Raw genomic sequence first — 21,738 nt, 5'->3', positions numbered from 1 at the left:
GTGAACAATGTTATGAGATAAGGAGGAGTGGATGTGGAAAGGTTTAAAGCTCATTCTATAAGTGGACAGTAGCAATGTTATCACAGGCGTTTTGTTCAAAATGAAGACTGGAAGAGATTTTGAAGACCACAGATTGGTCTAATGCGAGGGTGTTTAGGAAATTGTATTTTAAACCATTAGAGCATGTATCTAGGTCTATATTGAGAAGCTTTGAACATGCATAACGCTAGTCTCCTGTCTTGCCACAAAATGTTTTCTCATAGTTTTAATGATTGGAGAATTGTGATTTTAATAAAGACAAGAAGGGTATCATTATCCCTCCCGTCCCTTGTAAGGAGTAAGTAAAAAAAAGAGTTAAGATGATATCTAATCTAATGAACTGTAAATACATTATTAGCATTGTTTATATTGAAGTGTAAGTATTTAGAATTTCAGTAGGCATATTTCAGGAAATGATGTAGTAACTATATTATTATGTTTTCTTTAGACAATTGGTGTGTTGTTTTGGATGAAAATTGCAAGAGAATGAACAGGATAATCAGAACAGCACCAAAAGAAGAGGAAGTTGAAGTCCTGGAGTGCTTTATGGATTAAAAGTTCTATTTTGTTTGTGTCATACTTTGTCCTATAATGGAGCTTTGAATGTTGCTGCTTGGAAGTGGTGAACCAAAGGGTTTACGCTTAATGCTAGCCTCCTTGTCGTTAATAAAATCCCAATTCTATAATCAGCAAAAATACAAGAATCAAGATTCTCCTCTCTCCCTACCTCAACTCTCTCTCATGCTCACCCCTCTCTCTCTGTAAATCGCTGTTCCATCAAACCTCTCTGTATCCCTCCTCCATCTACTTCATTTCTCCTTCAACCCCATCTCCAACTTTACCTCACCTCGCTGTCCCTCTCTCTCTACGTCTCTAGTACCATACATTTTTCTCAGTCCTTTCTCTACCTCACCACATATATTCATCTCTCTGTCTCATTTCTATTTGTAGTGCACATCTTCCTGAGTACTACACTCGCCACTCTCAACCTCGACATTCCTTCTCCCACTACAAGTTATGGCATTCTGGCCTGATCTGGAAATCCACTACATTCAGTGTTCTGTTGTTTAGCCCTGAAGTGGAGATTCCATCTCTTGTCAGTTGGGTTTCTGGCTGGGAAGACGGGACCACTCTCTGGCAGGTTGTTGTGATCATTTATACGTTGTCTGCATCATCCGCTCACTATATTTTGCTGACAAGGATGGAATCTCCACTTTAGGGTTTATGTTAAAGGATGAAGGGCATTTGGGCCAGACTTTGATGAAGAGGAGATCAAAAGTACCTTTTAGGTGGCCAGGAGTGGATCACCAGACCAGGAGATGGATTGAAAGTTGTCATGATTGTAAAGAGATTGAAAACAGACTTAAGACTGGTGTGCAAATTTAATTTGGTCACCTTGAAGACCCCGGAAAGGCTCAGAGTAGTGTGTGCATGGATTTTCTGGACTGTTGGCTGGTGTGATGCATGATTTCAAGTTTGCATTAGTTTCACTAGATGCCCATTTTAAGTGGTTATGTAAGGTGCAGTGGGCCTTGGTGTCAGTACGTGCAGAGAGCTCCTTCCAACTGCCGCCCTACTTGTGTCTGGAACATGTCCTTCCTGTGGCCATTGCCATGTCCTTTCTAGGGTGCTTACAACTTCTCTTCTTGGTGCCTGTACTGCTGATTAACCCCTTCTGTGCCCAGGACGTAATGGTTACGTCCTGAGGCACAGTGCTCGTGGGCTCTTGCGCAAGGGTCGCTCCCAGGGGGGGAATTATTTTTGAAGGCTTTTTCTGCCCCCAGGGGGGGCAGAAACCTCTAGGCACCAGGGATCTTTTTTTTTTGTCTTTTTTGTTTTTTTGTTTTGTTAGAGGTGGGGAGCGACCCCTTAGGCAAGGGTAGCTCCCCTAGGGGGCAAATTATGTTTAGGCCATTTCTGCCCCCCTTGGGGGCAGATTGGCCGATTTTTATGAGGCCAATCTGCCCCCAAGGGGGACAGAAACCACTAGACACCAGGGAGTTTTTATTTTTTTCGTGAATTTCACGCAAGGGGAGCGACCCTAGGGGGCAAATTATGTTTAGGCCATTTCTGCCCCCCTTGGGGGCAGATTGGCCTATTTTTATGAGGCCAATCTGCCCCCAAGGGGGGCAGCAACCACTAGGCACCGGGGATTTTGTTGTTGTTGTTGTTGTTTTACAGATGGTGAGCGACCCCTTAGGCAAGGGTCGCTCCCCTGGAGGGGCAAATTGTATTTAGGCCATTTCTGCCCCCCCTGGGGGCAGATTGGCCTATTATTATTAGGCCGATCTGAAACCTCTAGGCGCCGGGGATCTTTTGTTTTGCACCAATGTCACGCAAGGGGAGCAACCCTGTAGGCAAGGGTCGTTCCCCGGGGAGGGGGGTGGGGGCGCAGGATGGCAAATTTATTTTAGACCATTTCTGCCCCCCTGGGGGCAGATCAGCCTATTGTTATTAGGCCGATCTACCCCCAGGGGGGGCAGAAACCTCTAGGCTCCAGGGCTAATTTTTTTTGTGTTTTTTTTTTTGTTTATTTGTTTTTTTAGAGATGGAGAGCAACCCATTAGGCAAGGGTCGCTCCCCTGGGGGGCAAATTGTATTTAGACCATGTCTGCCCCCCTTGGGGGCAGATCGGCCGATTTTTTTTAGGCCAATCTGCCCCCATGGGGGCAGAAACCACTTAGGCATCAGGGATTGGTGTGTGTGTTTGCGTGGAAGGCCCATCTGCCCCCAAGGGAGGGCAGAAAGCCCACCAGAGGCCAGGGACGTTTTTTTTCTAAAAAATAAGAGGGTGGGGGTTTGTCCATACCCCCACCCCAAATAAATGGGGCCAAAGTTGTTTTGCCCACCAGTGGGCAGATGGGGCAATTACCCCTGATCCACATCCCGGGGGGGCAGAAAGTCTACTAGATGCCAGGGAATTTAAAAAAAACAAAAAATATTGGGGTGGTGGCTACCAACCAGTATGGGCCTGGTTACGCCCCCACCTCAACTGAAGGGGGTAACAGTCTTTCAGCTCTCCCCACACTCTAAAACATCTTATCCCACAGCAAGCAAGAAGACATTTGATTATTTTGGGTTTTAGTTTTACATTTGGGCCATGAGAACTTGGCTTACTCTCAAAATCGTCCCACTTGGAATGGTGAGGGCTGCACTTTATGGACTTTGGGACGCTGCCATGTAGAAAAATCCACAAGACCAAGACACTTCTGAAAACTAAACATCTGGGTGATTCCAGGGTGGCGTGTTTCAAATGCACCCGCACCATTTTTGTACCCACAATCCCCTGCAAACCTCCAACTTTGCTGGAAATCACACATTTTCCCACGTTTTTGTGATGGAACCTTCCGGAATCTGCAGGAATCCACAAAATTCCTACCACCCAGCATTGTCTCATCTATACCAATAAAAATTCTGCTGCACTTGTCAGCCTAAAAATTTTTTTTTGCAAACTGCCCTTTTGGACCCCCTTTGTTCCCCCTCAATATCGACATGTTTTTGGCTCTTCCCTTTCACAAGCACTTGGCCCACCTACACAAATGAGGTATAATTTTTACCGGGAGACTGAGGGGAACATTGGGTGGTATGAAATGTGTCCCAGTGCGGTGATCCCACACAGAAATGTGGGGAAAATGTGATTTCTTTGCTAAATTTGAGGTTTGCTGAGGATTCTGGGTAAGAAAACATTGGGGGATCCACACAAGTCACACCTCACTGGACTCCCTCGGGTGTCTAGTTTTCAGAAGTGTCTGGGTTTGGTAGGTTTCCCCAGAAGGCTGCTGAGCCCAGGACCAAAAACGCAGGTGCCCCCCTGCAAAACAGGTAGTTTTTGTTTTTGATAATTTTGATGTGTCCAGATAGTGTTTTGGGGCATTTCCTTTTGTGAGCACTAGGCCTACCCACACAAGTGAGGTACCATTTTTATCGAGAGACTTGGGGGAACGCTGGGTGGAAGGAAATTTGTGGCTCCTCTCAGATTCCAGAACTTTCTGTCACCGAAATTAGAGGAAAAAGTGTTTTTTTTGGGTAAAATTCTGAGGTTTGCAAAGGATTCTGGGTAACAGAACCTGATCAGAGCCCCACAAGTCACCCCATCTTGGATTCCCCTAGGTGTCTAGTTTTCAAAAATGTGCTGGTTTGCTAGGTTTCCCAATGTGCCGGCTGAGCTAGAGGCCAAAATTCACAGGTAGGCACTTTGTAAAAAACACCTCTGTTTTCTGTGGAAAAATGTGATGTGTCCATGTTGTGTTTTGGGCCATTTCCTTTCGTGGACGCTAGGCCTACCCACACAAGTGAGGTACCATTTTTATTGGGAGACTTGGGGGAACGCTGGGTGGAAGGAAATTTGTGGCTCCTCTCAGATTCCAGAACTTTCTGTCACCGAAATGTGAGAAAAAAGTGTTTTTTTGGCCAAATTTTGAGGTTTGCAAAGGATTCTGGGTAACAGAACCTGGTCAGAGCCCCAGAAGTCACCCCATCTTGGATTCCCCTAGGTGTCTAGTTTTCCAAAATGTGCTGGTTTGCTAGGTTTCCCCAGGTGACGGCTGAGCTAGAGGCCAAAGTCCACAGGTAGGCACTTTGTATAAAACACCTCTGTTTTCTGTGAAAAAATGTGATGTGTCCACGTTGTGTTTTTGGGCCATTTCCTTTTGTGGGGGGCTAGGCCTACCCACGCAAGTGAGGTACCATTTTTATCGGGAGACTTGGGGGAACGCTGGGTGGAAGGAAATTTGTGGCTCCTCTCAGATTCCAGAACTTTCTGTCACCAAAATGAGAGGAAAAAGTATTTTTTTGGTCAAATTTTGAGGTTTGCAAAGGATTCTGGGTAACAGAACCTGGCCAGAGCCCCAGAAGTCACCCCATCTTGGATTCCCCTAGGTGTCTAGGTTTCCAAAATGTGCTGGTTTGCTAGGTTTCCCCAGGTGCTGGCTGAGCTAGAGGCCAAAATCCACAGATAGGCACTTTGTAAAAAACACCTCTGTTTTCTGTGAAAAAATGTGATGTGTCCACGTTGTGTTTTGGGCCATTTCCTTTCGTGGGGGCTAGCCCTACCCACACAAGTGAGGTACCATTTTTATCGGGAGACTTGGGGGAACGCTGGGTGGAAAGACATTTGTGGCTCCTCTCAGATTCCAGAACTTTCTGTCACCGAAATGAGAGGAAAAAGTGTTTTTTTGGTCAAATTTTGAGGTTTGCAAAGGATTCTGGGTAACAGAACCTGGTCAGAGCCCCACAAGTCACCCCATCTTGGATTCCCCTAGGTGTCTAGTTTTCAAAAATGCGCTGGTTTGCTAGGTCTCCCCAGGTGCCGGCTGAGCTAGAGGCCAAAATCCACAGGTAGGCACTTTCTAAAAAACACCTCTGTTTTCTGTGAAAAAATGTGATGTGTCCACGTTGTGTTTTGAGCCATTTCCTTTCGTGGGCGCTAGGCCTACACACACAAGTGATGTACCATTTTTATCGGGAGACATGGGGGAATACAGAATAGCAAAACAAGTGTTATTGCCCCTTGCCTTTCTCTACATTTTTTCCTTCCAAATGTAAGGCAGTGTGTAAAAAAGAGACGTCTATTTGAGAAATGCCCTGTAATTCACATGCTAGTATGGGCACCCCGGAATTCAGAGATGTGCATATAACCACTGCTTCTCAACACCTTATCTTGTGGCTATTTTGGAAATACAAAGGTTTTGTTGATACCTGTTTTTCACTTTTTATATTACAGCAAATGAATTGCTGTATACCAGGTATAGAATAAAAACCCATTGCAAGGTGCAGCTCATTTATTAGCTCTGGGTACCTAGAGTTCTTGATGAACCTACAAGCCCTATATATCCCTGCAACCAGAAGAGTCCAGCTGACGTAACGGTATATTGCTTTAAAAAATCTGACATTGCGGGAAAAAGTTTCAGAGTAAAATGTGGAGAAAAATGGCTGTTTTTTTCACCTCAATTTCAATATTTTTTTATTTCAGCTGTTATTTTCTGTAGGAAACACTTGTAGGATCTACACAAATGACCCCTTGCTGAATTCAGAATTTCGTCTACTTCTCAGAAATGTTTAGCTGTCTGGGATCCAGCATTGATTTCTCACCCATTTTGGTCACTAACTGGAAGGAGGCTGAAAGCACAAAAAATAGTAAAAATGGGGTATATCCCAGTAAAATGTCAAAATTGTATTGGAAAATGGGGTTTTCCAATTCAAGTCTGCCTGTTCCTGAAAGCTGGGAAGATGGTTATCTTGCCACCACAAACCCTTTGTTGATGCCATTTTAAGAGAAAAAACCACGAGCTGCCTTCTGCAGCCCTTTTTTCCAATTAAAAAAAAAAAAAAAAAAAATCACTGTATTTTGGCTAATTTCTTGGTCTCCTTCAGGGAAACCCACAAAGTCTGGGTACCTCTAGAATCCCTAGGATGTTGGAAAAAAAGGACGCAAATTTGGCGTGGGTAGCTTATGTGAACAAAAAGTTATGAGGGCCTAAGCGCGAACTGCCCCAAATAGCCAAAAATGCTCGGTACAGGAGGGGGAAATGGCCTGGCAGCAAAGGGGTTAACTGTGTATTTTTTCCAGCCTGGAATTTCTGTTTATTGAAGCACTACAGGTCCCAGACTCCTTGGCGCTCTCAACGCGCTTCCTCTATTTTGGACAGGTGTCTCTAGATATACAGGCCAGCCAGAGGGATAGTGAGAATTCTTCTGATGATTCCACAAGATGAGTGTCCTCGGCAGAACTGGAGAAGAAAAGAGAATACTCCAGGTCATACAGCAGGGCCAGACAGGGCGCAAGGTAAAGGAATGATTGTGAGCTAATTTCTATTCTGTTCAGGACATTTGTGCTTGTTGGTAAAGAAGTGAAAGTTTGCTCATTTCTGCTTTGTTCATGATATTTGTACTTGTTGCTAAAGGAGCGGAGGTTCGCTTACTCTACTTTATGCAGGATACATACATACATATTGCTCAGGATATTCAAAGAACAGAACATTGAATTAGTAAAGTGCCCTAGACTGGTAATAGCGTTTCCTGGAATAGATTTCATTTATAAAGACATAACTGGGATGTTTTTACAAACATTTCATCCAGTTATCGGTGATGTCATCAATGGTGTCATTTGAGATGTCATCAGTGTTAGAGCATTTCAGGCATGCTATAAACAAGGTCCACAAATCTTTTCACCCTAAAGCAGGGGCTAAGAGATACTAGTATGTACATCAATCAATTAATCTATAGTATGACCAATGTGGCCACACAATGAAAACCCAAACAAAGTTAAAGGGGTTTATTACAAATGAATACTCAGGTAATGCAAACATTTCTCAAAAAATAGCTTTAGCAGTACAGCAACACCATGGGGAGTCCAAACCTCTGGAAAAATGCAATCTAATTAGCATTAGACAAACTAAACACTCAATAACTGCCATGCAAAACAACAATAATTACACTTGGTGCTCAGTAAATAAGCGTTGTCTAATCTGTTTAAACACTTGTGCATACTAAAATCATCTTAGTAGCTAACAAAACAGAGGTAATCCTTCAAAGACAGTGAGTCACCAATTGACATGTATTGGACTACAAGACATGGGGACAAAAAGTAAATAGTAAATAAAGCACAAAAAGAAGTTGGAAAGATGACATCTGGGGCAAAATGCAGGTAACTAAGGTTTGAAAAAAGTAAGTAAAAAAGGAAGGCATCAGTATCTCAGAATCTCAGTCAAGAGTCTTCCAATGGTTCAAAGAAAATCTATGTCCTTTCAGCAAGTATTTGGGATATTGTGTGGCAAGGGTAAAGAGGTCTGTACACTTCAAAGTCCAAGGGATCTCTGCTTTTCCAGCTACCTGAAAACGATAAATTAAAGTCCAAAGTGAATGATGAATCATCCATTGGTAACGTCAGATAGATCAAAAATATCATTCTTTAATCCCTCCACATCACACAACGGGCATCTGTAACATAGCAAGAAGTTCACAATACCGTCCTGGGAAGATATCTGTCCTTGGTGTCCCATACGACTTTGTAACATACTAAATACAGCTTTTCTTCACATTGTTTGCTTCTCAATGTTCTGACTTCAATGTTAATTTCTCAGGCTCTCTATGACTAAAACAATTGCACATTTATTTCCAAGCTAATATTTCATGTGAACTCCATCTGGGAAGAAACAACACACTAGCAAAAATAAATTTACTTTCCCACATTCTGTGAAGCTGGGGCCTAGCAGACTTACCACAAATAAAGAAAAGCAGAAATGAAATGGCACACTTTATTGAGGTAAGCCAACACATCTAAACTTTAGATTCATGAAACACCATTGAAAATCTTGCCTGACTTCATGTTATAATAAATTGTAGAGGTGAAATAACTTGTTAATATATGGCAGTAAATATGGTGGGGAACTACAACTTTCAGCATTAGCCTATAACATTTAGTGCACATCTCTGCTGGTCAGTTTTGTTTCAATGATTCTCGAATATCATAAGGAAACATATGAAATAAAAATCAATTATTATAATTCAGTCTACATGATTATACCGCACACATTTTAAATCCTAGGCTACAGTGAATGAACCTCAATATAGACTTCTAAATAATCACTTTACAATTAGCTTGTTATCAATTCACAAAATATAGGTGGTCATTACAACCCTCGCGGACGGTGTTAAAGCGGCGGTCAGACCGCCCACAGGCCGGCGGTAAAAATTTAGCAATTACGACCGTGGCGGAAACCACCAACAAAGACAGCCACTATAACACTCCGACCGCGGTACAAACAAACAGCGCGGCAGTCACCGCCAACAGACAGGCGGGAGACAATGTACCGCCCACATTTTTACAACCCACCAATCCGCCACCTTTTCCGGGGCGGATTCACCGCGGATAAAAACACGGTGGAAACAGGATTCCGAAGGGAAAACGCTCACCTCTACACACTCCACGAGGAACGAGGACACCGTGGACCCGGAACTCCAAATTCTCCCTGTGATAGTCTTCCTGCTCCTCTACCAGGAGCACGAACGCCGGCGGCGAAAACCACGGTGAGTACTGCCCCTACGACACAGGGGAGGGAAAAAACAGGGACACACACACGCAACACCCCCACCCCCACCCTCACCCACTACAACACACACACTAATGCATATTGATACATTACAGTTACACCCCCCAACCCCCCGGGAAGAATGCAAAGACAATAGAAAATGAGTGTAACCATTGTAATATATTAAAATCAAGTAGGCAAAAATATATATATACACCATGTACAAAATATATACCAAGCATAGTAGTCCCGGTAGCGCTCCAATTAAGTCAGTGGAACACTGGGCCCACACGGTATGGGCGAGGCCCACACAAGATCCCCGACCATGACAGAGAGAACACTGCAGGGGCATCAGAGAGCAACAAAACAGGCACCTCAGGGGGAGGGAAAGGGGGGGCACCTCAGCCGGTTGAGTGCACGACGCCAAATCCACGAGGGGGCCACATGCCCACTGTTCCATCCTGGGGAGTGCAAAGCCACAGTCTCTCAAGTGGATAATAGTCTCCACTGGTTCTGGAGGGGGCATGGTGCCCAGAGTGCTTCATCCTGCTAAGGACAGAGGTAGTGGATGGATCTCTCCATTGATTCTGGAGGGGGCATTGTGCCCAGAGTGCTTCTTCTTGCTAAGGACAGAGGTAGAGGATGGATCTCTCCACTGGTTCTGGAGGGGGCATGGTGCCCAGAGTGCTTCATTCTGCCCGTGACGGACTCAGTAGCATCAGTGCCCTTGGCGCTCATGGTCCAGCGGTGCTTGAGGCGGCTGTGCCCTGTTCAGTGGTGCATGAGACGGCAGTCCCCTGTTCAGCGGTGCATGAGACGGCGGTGCCCTGTTCAGCGGTTCTTGAGGCGGCGGTGCCCTGTTCAGCAGTGCTTGAGGCGGCGGTGCCCTGTTCAGCGGTTCTTGAGGTGGCGGTGCCCTGTTCAGCGGTTCTTGAGACGGCGGTGCCCTGTTCAGCGGTACTTGAGGCGGCGGTGCCCTGTTCAGCGGTTCTTGAGGCGGCGGTGCCCTGTTCAGCGGTTCTTGAGAAGGCTGTGCCCTGTTCAGGGGTGCTTGGAGCGGCGGTCTCCATTGCAGTGACTCAGCTGCTGGCGGTCCTTCATGGCCCAGCGGGGCTTTTGCTGGTGGTCCTTCATGGCCCAGCGGGGCTTTTGCTGGCGGTCCTTCATGGCACAGCGGGGCTGGTGCTGGCGGTGGCCTCCTGGGCAGCTGGGCTTGTGCTGGCGGTGGCCTCCTGGGCAGCTGGGATGATGGCGGTCTTCTCCGCCGTGCTGCTCTTCCCAGACTTGCTGACTTTCTTGTGCCCCTTTCCCACCTTGGAAGTTGTTGCAGCTGACTCCACACTCCCACCTGTACCCCTGGGAGCGGCTTTGGTGGCTGGAGTCTTCCCCCTCTCCCGCCGGGCACTGGCCAACTTCTGATGCTTCACAGGTGGGGGACTGTCTGTGCTGTGGCTCCGTGCCACACTGGCTGCCCTGGTGGCCGGTGCACTCCAGATTCCGGTGACTAGAGGCACCACTGCTCACGGAGATGTTGTGGCTGAGGTGCTAGTTCGGGACCTAGGAGAAGGATGGGGTGGGGGAGGTGTGGGAAAGAGGTCAAGGTTGGACAGGAAAAGTTTTTTGGACACACTGGGACGGGTAGCTGGAGGGGGTTTGGGAGTGGAGGAAGAGGTTGTGGTTGTAGGAGGTGTTTGTTTGCTGACTTTGGGGGAAGGTGCATGCGCTGGAGGCTGTCGTGAGGTGGATGGCTGTTGGGTGGGTGTGTGTCTGCGTTTGTGTATCTTGGGAGGGGGCGTCACAGACACACTGGGAGAGGGCACAGGGGACGTGTGAATGGTAGTGGGGGTGGTGACTGCACGTGAGCGGGGTGTGGTGGTGGGTGTGCTGGTGGAGGTAGTAGTGGCTGTAGAGGTAGTGCATGCACGTGTGAGTGTAGACGAGACAGGGAGGGAGGAGGGAGACGAGGAGGAGGAGGGGGACACAGTGGAGGCAGTGGATGTTGGTGTGTTTGCATGTGCGTGATGCTTGCGTGAGTGCCTGTGGGATGTGTGGTGCTTATGTTTGTCTGAGCTTCGCTTGTGTGTTGACGTGTGTGCATGCTCGTCTGTAGGTGTGCTTGGGATAGGCTGAGGTACAGGGGATTGGGTCTGGGTGGAGGAAGTTGGAGGGGGGAGTCTAGACACAGGGACAATGGCTGCCTGAGGCCAGAGTCTGAAAAGCTCGCTGAAGGGCCGCCTGACCGGAATGAATGCCCTCCAGGAATGCATTTGTTTGTTGCAACTGCCTTTCTACACCCTGGATGGCATTCAAAATGGTAGACTGCCCAACAGTGAGGGACCTGAGGAGGTCAATGGCTTCCTCACTGAGGGCAGCAGGGGTGACTGGGGCAGGGCCTGAGGTGCCTGGGGCGAAGGTGATGCCCACCCTCCCGGGTGAGCGGGCACGGGGCGAAGGCTGAGGGACTGCTGGGAGGGCGGTGCTGGAAGGGGGGGTGGCGGCTGTAGATGGGGGGGCACTGATGTTGCCGCCACCACAAGGGAGCTCCCATCAGAGGACGAGTCCGTGTCACTGTTCTCAGCTCCTGTCCCCGCCGTGGAGCTCCCCTCGCCCTCCGTCCCACTGGTGGAGTCCAATTCCGTAGTGTGGCCCTCCATGGCCATGTGGGATGCAGCCCCCTCGTGCTCCGGTGCCAATGCTCCTCCGCCTGATGATGTTAATGCACACAAGAACAGGGAGACCACAAAAAGGGGGGGACGACAGATGAAAGACATGCTGAGTGCATGCATTACCGCTAACGTTGGCGGACACAACAGACACAGAAGCCCCCTGCACTACGCTGCACTCTTGGGCTCCACTGTTCAATTCCTGGGAAATGGCCTACTAGGCTATGGACGACATCTGCACACATGGATGACACAGGGGCATGACTAGGTGTAGTTGGCACTCTACAGAGGTGCGGTGGGGTGCCACATGGCCTGCCTTACGGAGGGACCTTGCCTACGGAACTCGCCCTGGCCTAGGGAAACCCACAGCCCACCTCCCCCACCCACACACCTCCACTGCGTGCAAAATCAGCAGAATGCGAGTGTACTCACCCCCTTGTGACTGCTGTGATGCCCTCAAGCGCCCATCCAACTCCGGGTACCCCACCACCAGGATCCTGAACATCAGGGGGGTCATGGTGCGACGGGCACCCCTCCCACGTTGGAAGGCCATCCCCAGCTGAGCCTCCGTCGTCTTCTTGCTCCAGCGGCGAATGTCCTCCCATCTTTTCCGGTAGACGGTGCTCCGCCTGTAGTAGACCCCCAGGGTCCGGACGTCCTTGACGATGGCATGCCAAATATGTTTTTTCTGGTGGGTGCTGACCTACATGATTTGTACAGGGGGAAGAGAAAGTGATTACCAACTGCACCGTCAAAGTAATTGGCCAAAATCCCTACCCTTGCCATGTGGCACATGCACTCACCGTCGTTTCATGCACGCCGCACTCTCCCCCCTTCCTTCTTACATCCACCCCTCTCCACACAGGCATAGCCCATACAGCATGCTCCCAGTGTACTTACCTGTTTGTCTGGAGGACTGTAGAGTAGCGTGTACTGGGGGAGGACCCTGTCCACGAGTTTCCCCAACTCCTCTGATGTGAAGGCAGGGGCCCTTTCCCCAGACACTCGAGCCATTGTCTCTTCCAGACCGAGGTCACAGCAGCACTTGCAGTGTAGGTCCTCTCCTGTTGAAGATCAGGTATCGAGTGATTGAACAGATAGAAAATGGCGGTCACATCCGCGGCGGTGCGTACCGTCACCGCCGGCGTACATCGTCATTGGCTCCTGGGACCCATAGGGTCCAATGTTAACCAATGCAGCATTGCGCCGCGGTCTTCGACCACCTACCGCGAAGGTGTACAACGCCAGCGCAGTTACCTCACATCCCATTGTCCAACTTTACAGGTCAGGCAGCTGCCATTTCAGGGGCCCACATGCCTACAATTTCAACTGCGTCACACATACCTAGGCCTAGACTCAACACACATACAGGCCACTTTTTAGATTATGAATGGTGTTCTGTGTAAGCTGTGGGTACGTACCTCTGAGTTGTTTGACTCTGTGCTCGCTATTGTCCTTCATAGGCACCGTCCGCTGGGACATGTGAGGAGAAGGCGGCATCCTCCGGTGTACCGACTGTTGGTGGACCTGTCGACAATGGAGGAAAGACATGTGATAATCAGGAACTGTGTACCCAGTTGGAGCCAGACCTGATGTTAGCTATCCGCCATCCCACAGGAATCCCCCCTCAAGTGCAGGTGCTGTCAGTGCTCCATTTCCTTGCAAGTGGGTCATTTCAAACAACAGTGGCCATAGCATCAGGGATATCCCAGCCTATGTTTTCCATGTGTTGTCCAGAGTGTTGTCTGCCCTGCTGAAACACATGCGGAGCTACATCGTTTTCCCTCAGGTGGAGGATTTGCCTACAGTGAAAGGTGATTTCTATGCCCTGGGACATATCCACAACATCATAGGTGCCATTGATGGGACACATGTGGCTTTGGTACCGCACCACAGGAGTGAACAGGTGTACAGAAACCGGAAGAGTTATCATTCGATGAATGTACAGATGGTATGTTTGGCAGACCAGTACATCTCCCATGTGAATGCCATGTTCCCTGGCTCAGTGCATGACGCCTACATCCTGCGGAATAGCAGCATCCCTTATGTGATGGGTCAACTCCAGAGGCACTGTGTGTGGCTATTAGGTGAGAACCTGGAAGCTAGTCAGTGGGAATGGTTGTGTGGGTCTGGGGATATCCCTCCAGGTTAGTGTGTGTCTAACAGTTGTCCATCACCATTTGCAGGTGACTCTGGTTACCCCAACCTGTCATGGCTACTGACCCCAGTGAGGACTCCCAGGACAAGGGCAGAGGAACGCTACAATGAGGCCCAAGAGGTGAACTAGGAGGGTGATCGAGCGGACCTTCGGCCTCCTGAAGGCCAGGTTCAGGTGCCTCCATATGACAGGTGGATCCCTATTCTACTCACCAAAGAAGGTGTGCCAGATCATCGTGGCCTGCTGTATGCTTCACAACTTGGCTTTGCGACGACAGGTGCCTTTTCTGCAGGAGGATGGTCCAGATGGCGGTGTTGTGGCAGCTGTGGAACCTGTGGACAGTGAAGACGAGGAAGCAGAGGAAGACGACATGGACAACAGGGACTCAGTGATCCAGCAATATTTCCAGTGACACACAGGTAAGAATACAGACCTGCCTACTACATGTACTTAAACACTACTGCCTCTCTACTGTCTGTCGTTTTCACCCAGTGTATGATCACTGAGTTGTCACTTTCCCTTACGATTTCACAGATGTGGGTACCACTGTGTGACATCTGCTTTGATTCCTCATGGACTAGAGCTGTGTGACATAGGTATGTTGACAATACCAATTAAAAAGCTTTTTGCCACAGTTATTGCTAATACAGTATTCCGAAATCACAGACAGACTCCAGATTGTTTTGTGCTTTAACGGTGTTTACTTAAGTGCTCAATATTGGAGGGGGTTGTAAAAGGGTGAGGGGTGATGGCGGAGGAATGTCCATGGCAGAGTCCAGTCTTTTAGTCTCACAGGTGCATTGCCCATATGGGCATAGGAAGTGGAGGTGGGGCAGTATAAGGATGGACAGGGTGACAAAGTGGGACAGTAGGATGACAATCAGGGTGGTCTCATTTCTTGGTGGGGGTCTTGGCATCGTTCTCTGTCTTTGTCCTGGATCTCAGGGACCGTTTGCGAGGTGGTTCTCCTTCTGCAGGGGGTGGGGTGCTGGTGTGGTGGTCCTGTGGCGGTGCGTCCTGTCCACTAGCGCCGGCGGAGGTGGTGGGCAGTTCATCGTCCAGGCTAGTGTCAGGAGCCCCTTGTAGTGCCACAGTGTCCCTCCTGGTGTTGAGTACTTCCTTCAGCACCCCTACGATGGTGCCCAGGGTGGAATTGATGGTTCTGAGTTCCTCCCTGAAGCCCATATACTGTTCCTCCTGCAGGCGCTGGGTCTCCTGAAACTTGGCCAGTACCGTTGCCATCGTCTCCTGGGAGTGGTGGTAGGCTCCCATGATGGAGGAGAGGGCCTCGTGGAGAGTGGGTTCCCTGGGCCTGTCCGCCCCCTGTCGCACAGCAGCCCTCCCAGTTCCCCTGTGTTCCTGGGCCTCCGTCCCCTGGACCGTGTGCCCACTACCACTGCCCCCAGGTCCCTGTTGTTGTTGGGGTGGTGGGTTAGCCTGGGTTCCCTGTAGTGGTGGACACACAGCTGATTGACGTGTCCTGGGGATGGAGGTATGGGCCCGCTGGGTGGGTGCTGTGCTGGTGTTTCCAGAGGGGGGAAGCTCTGTGGTGGCCTGTGACTGGGTGTGGGGAACCTACTGTCCTGAGGTCCCCGATGGGCCGGACTGGTCATCTAGATCCAGTTGGACAGAGGTGCTGTCATCACTGTGGGCCTCTTCTGTTGGTGGTGTGGACATGTATGGACCCTCCTGTCCGGTGATGTTGGGTAGGGGTCCTGCAGGGGTATAAAAGGATGGTTATTACATTTGTGTGTGTCATGGTGTGCAATGGGTGGGTGACCGTGTACCCCAGTGCTTGCATTCCTGTGTGGGACCTTGTGTGATGATGGTTTAGGGGGGTGTATGGGTATGTGCAGTGGGCATGCTTTGGTGATGGGGGTCCATGCTTTGTTGTTGCATGCAGGGCTTGGTGTTAGGATGTGTGGTTTGTGATGTTGGGACACTTGTGAGGAGTTAGAGTGATAGGGGTGAGGGTGAGGGTGGGGGTATGTGCTGGCATGCAGGTACGGTGGGAGATGTAATAGTTAAGATTTGACTTACCAGAGTCCATTCCTCCACCTACTCCTGCGAGGCCCTCAGGATGCAGAATCGCCAAGACCTGCTCCTCCCATGTTGTTAGTTGTGGGGGAGGAGGTGGGGGTCCACCGCCCGTCCGCTGAACCGCCATGTGGTGTCTTGAGACCACGGAACGCACCTTCCCCCGTAGGTCATTCCACCTCTTCCTTATGTCATCCCGATTTCTTGGGTGCTGTCCCACTGCGTTGACCCTGTCCACTATTCTTCGCCATAGCTCCATCTTCCTTGCAATTGAGGTGTGCTGCACCTGTGCTCCGAATAGCTGTGGCTCTACCCGGACGATTTCCTCCACCATGACCCTGAGCTCCTCCTCCGAGAACCTGGGGTGTCTTTGCCGTGCCATGGGGTGGTGTAAGTGATGTGTGGGGTGGTGTGTGGGGTGATAAGTGTGCTGATATGTAGTGGTGTGTAGTGTGCGGTGCATGGAAGTTATGTGGGAGTTGTGTGCCTGTGGATGCTAGTGTTGTTGATGGTGGTGTCTCTCTGGCCTTCGTTCGTGATTTGTTGTCGTAAGGGTTTGTGGGTGATGTGGGTGTGTGTTTTATATTGTGTTGGGTGTGCGGGAGTGGTGTGTGTGTATGTGTATCAGGTGTGTGTATTTCGAATTGTCCAATGTGGCTGTGTTTTGTAAATGTGTGTGTATTTTGAGCGCGGCGGTGTGTACCGCCAATGGAATACCGCGGTTGAAAGACCGCCGCGTGGATTCGTGTGTTGTGATAGTGTGGGCGTATTTCTGTTGGCGTGACGGTGGAGGTTTTGTTTTCGCCAGTTTATCACTGTCCTTTGGTGTGGCGGACTTGTGTGGGTGTCTGAATTTTGGCGGATTCCGAGCTGTGTGTCATAATAGCTGTGGCGGATTTCCACGGCCGCGGCTGTGTGTTGGCGTTCTTCTGCACGGCGGTACGCGGCTTTTACCACCAATGTTGTAATGACCGCCATAATGTCAATATAGTCACATGGAGATCAACATTTTGACGTCAAAGGTAACAGCCAAATCTCAGCTGCACCATCAGTGATGTCATAAATGATGTCATAGAACATGTCAAAAGGGATATAATCTGTGACGTCATAAATTCTGCTTGGTGGGGATGCAAGTTATTGTTAGCTCTGCTAATTATAACCGGTAGATTTCTGTGCTTTTTCAGTTAAAAACATTAATGCTGTTACTGACACTTTCACTCAGCTATAATGTTACTTTAGCCTTTGTTTCTTTTCAGTGAATTTCCAAGGGTTCTTTTTTTAAATAAAAACAGATCTTTTTATCACACCAAACTATAAGTTACTTTAACCTTTGCTTTTCAGTGAATTTCTAGGGTTTTATTAACAGAAAGGTAATATTTCATTACCATATGTAAGCCAACTCTCCTTTGGCCATGCATGGCAAGAGTTTGTCAACAGGTCCTGGCCAGGCAACAACCCCATGCTCTGCACGAGCTTTGGAGTTGCACAGGTTGGGGGTCAGCAATGATGCCTTGCCTGAGGTCCTGGGATGCCATCCTCCGGGGCTGTTCTTTTTTTTTTAAAGAGAGGGGTGGTCATGTGTCCTTTGTCCCTGAGGCTCATTACGCGCCAGGGGCCCCACCCTCCAAGGCCGTATTTTTTTAAAGGCCAGGACCATTTTTTTGCAAGAGAGAAAGAAAGTGTGGCCTACTCTTCGAGCCTCATTAGGTCCTGGGGTTCCAATCCTCCAGGGCCTTATTCATTTTTAAAGGGGAGGGGGGGCTCTGTGGCCTCTTACTGAGCTTCATCAGGCCCTGGGGACCTCATCTATGACGGCCATATTTTTTTTCAAGGCTAGGGTCGTATTTAATTTTTTTTTTAAAGGGGGAGGCTGAGTGGTCCCGCTCACATAGCCTTAGTAGACCCTGTGGAACACCTTCCCCAGGGTTGTATTATTTTAAAGAGGAGGGGTTCCATGGCCCCCCTTCCCGAGACCCCATTCTCCAGGGCTTTATTTATTTTTAAAGGGGAGGGTGGCCATGTGACCCCCTCTCCAAGCCTTTTTTTGGCCCCATGGACCCCATCCCCTGGGGCCAGGTATACTGTTTATAGTGAGGGGTCATGTGGCCTCTCCGAACAGCTGGTTTTGGCTTGGGGCCCCCAACGCCAGGGCCCAAAGTGTTTTTAGGAGGAGGGGCCTACGAACAGGTCTCTCCTGAGTCATTTTCAGCCCCAGGGTCCCAATTCCCAGGGGTCACAAAAAAGTTCTAAGGGGAGGGGCCTTCACAGCCCCTTAAACAAGACTTAAAAAGTCCTTGGGACCCCATCCCCAGGGCCATTCTTTTTATATTCAAGGGGAGGGGGTTGCCATGTGGCCCCCTCCCCTAGCCTAACATGGCCCTAGGAACCCCATTCCTAGGCCGTATACATTTATTAAAAGGGGAGGGGGCCATGCGATCCCCCTCCCTGAGCCCTGTTCAAGGCCTGTGGACCCCATTCACCGAAGGCTACATCAGTTAAAGGTGGTTGCCCCGGTGCCCAACCGGGGCACCAACCAGCCACGTGTTGTGGGCCGCAGGTAAGCAAGTAAGCCCCAGGGCCTGATGGCCCTAGCCGGCTCCTTGCATGCTGCAGGATTTGGTTTTGCTCCAGTGAGCAACTTTTTATGCTGCTCCTTCTGGGTGTGAGCAATATCCTAGTCTGTTTCCCTGGTTGCATTAGTGCAGACAGCAAAACAAATCTCAAGTCTGCTCCCAGCCGACATGAACATTTTCAAAGCTTTCACCCACTGAGAGCAGACTTTGGGGGTTATTCTAACTTTGGAGGAGTGTTAATCCGTCCCAAAAGTGACGGTAAAGTGACGGATATACCACCAGCCGTATTACGAGTTCCATAGGATATAATGGACTCGTAATACGGCTGGTGGTAAATCCGTCACTTTTCCGTCACTTTTGGGACGGATTAACACCTCCTCCAAAGTTAGAATAACCCCCTTTGTGTTTGCTCCCGTTTGACGGGAATTTTGAAAATTATCCTGGCAGGTGGGAGCAAACAGGTTTCCCAGCCGGTGTATGCAAAGAAAGTACTGAGTCCCGGGGATGGGCTCCCTGGAACACAACAAGTGACCCAGCCCACGGATTGGGGTTCCTGGGACCATAAAAGGCTTAGAGAAGGGTGCCACACGCCCCCCCCACCCTTTTAAAAAGTTGATCAGTCCAAAGGGATGGGGTCATTGGGGCCTTTGAAAGCTTCGGGATGGGGCCGCGGAGCCTACTCCCCATCTTGCCATATTTCGGCTTAGGGTTTGAGCTCCCCAGGGCCAATGAAGGCTCAAGGAGGGAGGTATGTGGCCCCTCCCTAATTTCTTTACATTAGGCTACAGGTGATGGGCTCCCAAGGTCTGAAAGTGCCATGGGGAGGGGACATGCACCCCTCCTGAAAACAATATTTTGGGCCCCAGGGCAGAAAACGGTCTGGGTGTCACCCCCTTCCCGTTATGGAATGTGGCCCCAGAAGTGGGCTCCCTTGTGCCTATAACTGCTCACGGAGGGTGGAGCGTGTGGCCCCTCCCCTTAAATAAACAAATCAGCCCAAGGGATGGTCTCTACAAGGCCTATAATTGAAGAATGGATACCATCCACCGTGACCTAAAGTATTTTTAAGGGAAGGGGCAAGCTGTCCCACTCCCAAAATAGGCCAAGGGAGGGGTGGCCTTTTGGCCCTCTCCCCTTTTAATAACATATAGGTGGCTCCAGGGAATGGTGTCCATGGGCCTGGGTGAGTGCTGGCTAGAGCAATATGTATTTTGTTTCCTTGACTACATCAATGCAGGCAGAGAAACAGAACACAAGTCTGCTGCTAGCCAGTGAGAGCATTTTTAAAGCTCCCACTGGAAAAGGAGCAGACCTGTATGTTTGCTCTTGTTTGGCGAGAGAATAAAAAAATGCTACTGCCAGGAGCAAGCATATGGTTCCCTACCAGCAGTGGTGCAGGAAGGGAAACCTCTGTGTCCTGAGGGGTGGCTCCTAGAGACACATTCACTAAGCCGGCCCAGAAGATGGGGGCTTGAGAAGAGGAGGCATGAGGCCACCCTTCCCTTTTTAATACATGTCGGCCCTGGGGGATTGGGTCCCTGGGGCCGAAGTAGGCTCATGGAGGGAGACATGTGTCACTCTTCCCTTGATTAAGTGCTTGGCACCAAGAGATCGGGGTTCCCTGGGCCCCTTTAAGTTCAGAGTGGGGGGCTGCATCATCCGCCTCCTATATTTGATACATGTCGGCCTCTGGGCAAAAAGTTACGACAGCTTAATTAGGCTCTGGGACGGAACCGTGTGCTCCCTCTTTCTTTTCTCCTCGGGTCCCCGAGGCCTCTCAGAGGCTCAGGGAGGGGAGCCAGAAGCCCCTCTCCCCCTCCCAAAAAAAAAGAAATGTGGATCCTCCATGAATTTGTTGCAACATCTTAAAAATATATATTTTTGGCCGCAGGCATACCCCTCCTTGTATGTCTATTTTTTGCCTTTGTCTTAGGATTTGGGTCTAAGTCCTAAGATGGTTGCCACAATTTCCTATTTTTGTGGTGGCAGCCATCTTAGGAGGATAGAAATAATGCACATTTACCTGCAAAGCAAAGCCATTCCCCATGTAAGGGAACTGAAATACAAAAGTTCTCCCAATGTACTTAGTGTAATGTAACAACTCCTGATGGCAATGCCTGCAAATTACCAAATGATATTCGATAATATCTATGGCATCTGATAAAATGCGTCACTGGCTTGTCATCATATCTAATTCAGTCTCTCTGAACTGAGCGGAAGGTTTCCTACAAGGCAACCAACAGTCATACATCCATAAAATTGCAATTAATTACAAAATGCCAATTGGCAAAACAATACACAACTCCTATGAGAAGTTAACAAGGACTATCAAAGTGAAAACCTTCTACCTGCAGGGCTTGTGAGAGGGGATGTCCAATTACCAAACCCATCTCTACTTCAGTAATCTATATTCATCTAACGCAATAAATGTCTACAGGCGTTGTCTCAGTGTAATGAAAATCCACCTTTGAGGGTATTAGCTTTAATACATGATTTTGACAATAAATAAGAAAGACCTACTGCTTTTGTTCTAACATTTCATTTCATATTAAACAGATTAGATCTGTGGCATCTCACATGACTTTTCCCAATGAATAAATCAGGTTTATAGTAGGCCTCGGATAATTTTTTAATGCACTGAAGTAATTTAAGTATTTTGGGGAATTTCATGTTCTGCTTGCCATGCATAATTCAGGAAATGATGCCATTATGCCATGTAGCATAGTTATTGATAGTATTCATAGTTACTGTGTCTGTGCCATTTGGAGCAAGGCAAGTGTACAACAGAACCCAAATGGCTGTTGTTAGACTTTTCATCATTGGCATGGTCTCCCCTACCGTTTTGCCTCTACTTCCCAGGTTGTTTCTGTTTGATGGACTCTGTTTTTACTGTTTTGTTTGCTCTGGACACTTTACCACTGCTGACTAGTGCTAAAGTGTAAGTGTTCACTATATAAATTGTATGTGCACATTGGCTTATCCATGATTGGTATATTTGATTTACTAGTAAGTCTCTAGTAAAGTGCACTAGAGGTGCCCAGGGCCTGTAAATCAAATGCTAATAGTGGGCCTGCAGCACTGGTTGTTCCACCCACATTAGGAGCCCTATAAACACGGCCCAGACCTGCCACTGCAGTGTCTGTGAGTGCAGTTTTAAACTGCCAATTTGACTTGGCCTAAACCTTCCCTTTTCATACATGTAAGGCATCCCTAAGGTAGGCCCTAGGTAGTCCCATGGG

This window comes from Pleurodeles waltl, chromosome 6, assembly GCF_031143425.1.
Source record: "Pleurodeles waltl isolate 20211129_DDA chromosome 6, aPleWal1.hap1.20221129, whole genome shotgun sequence".
Lineage (NCBI taxonomy): Eukaryota > Metazoa > Chordata > Amphibia > Caudata > Salamandridae > Pleurodeles > Pleurodeles waltl.
Note: the sequence above shows the minus strand (reverse complement) of the source record.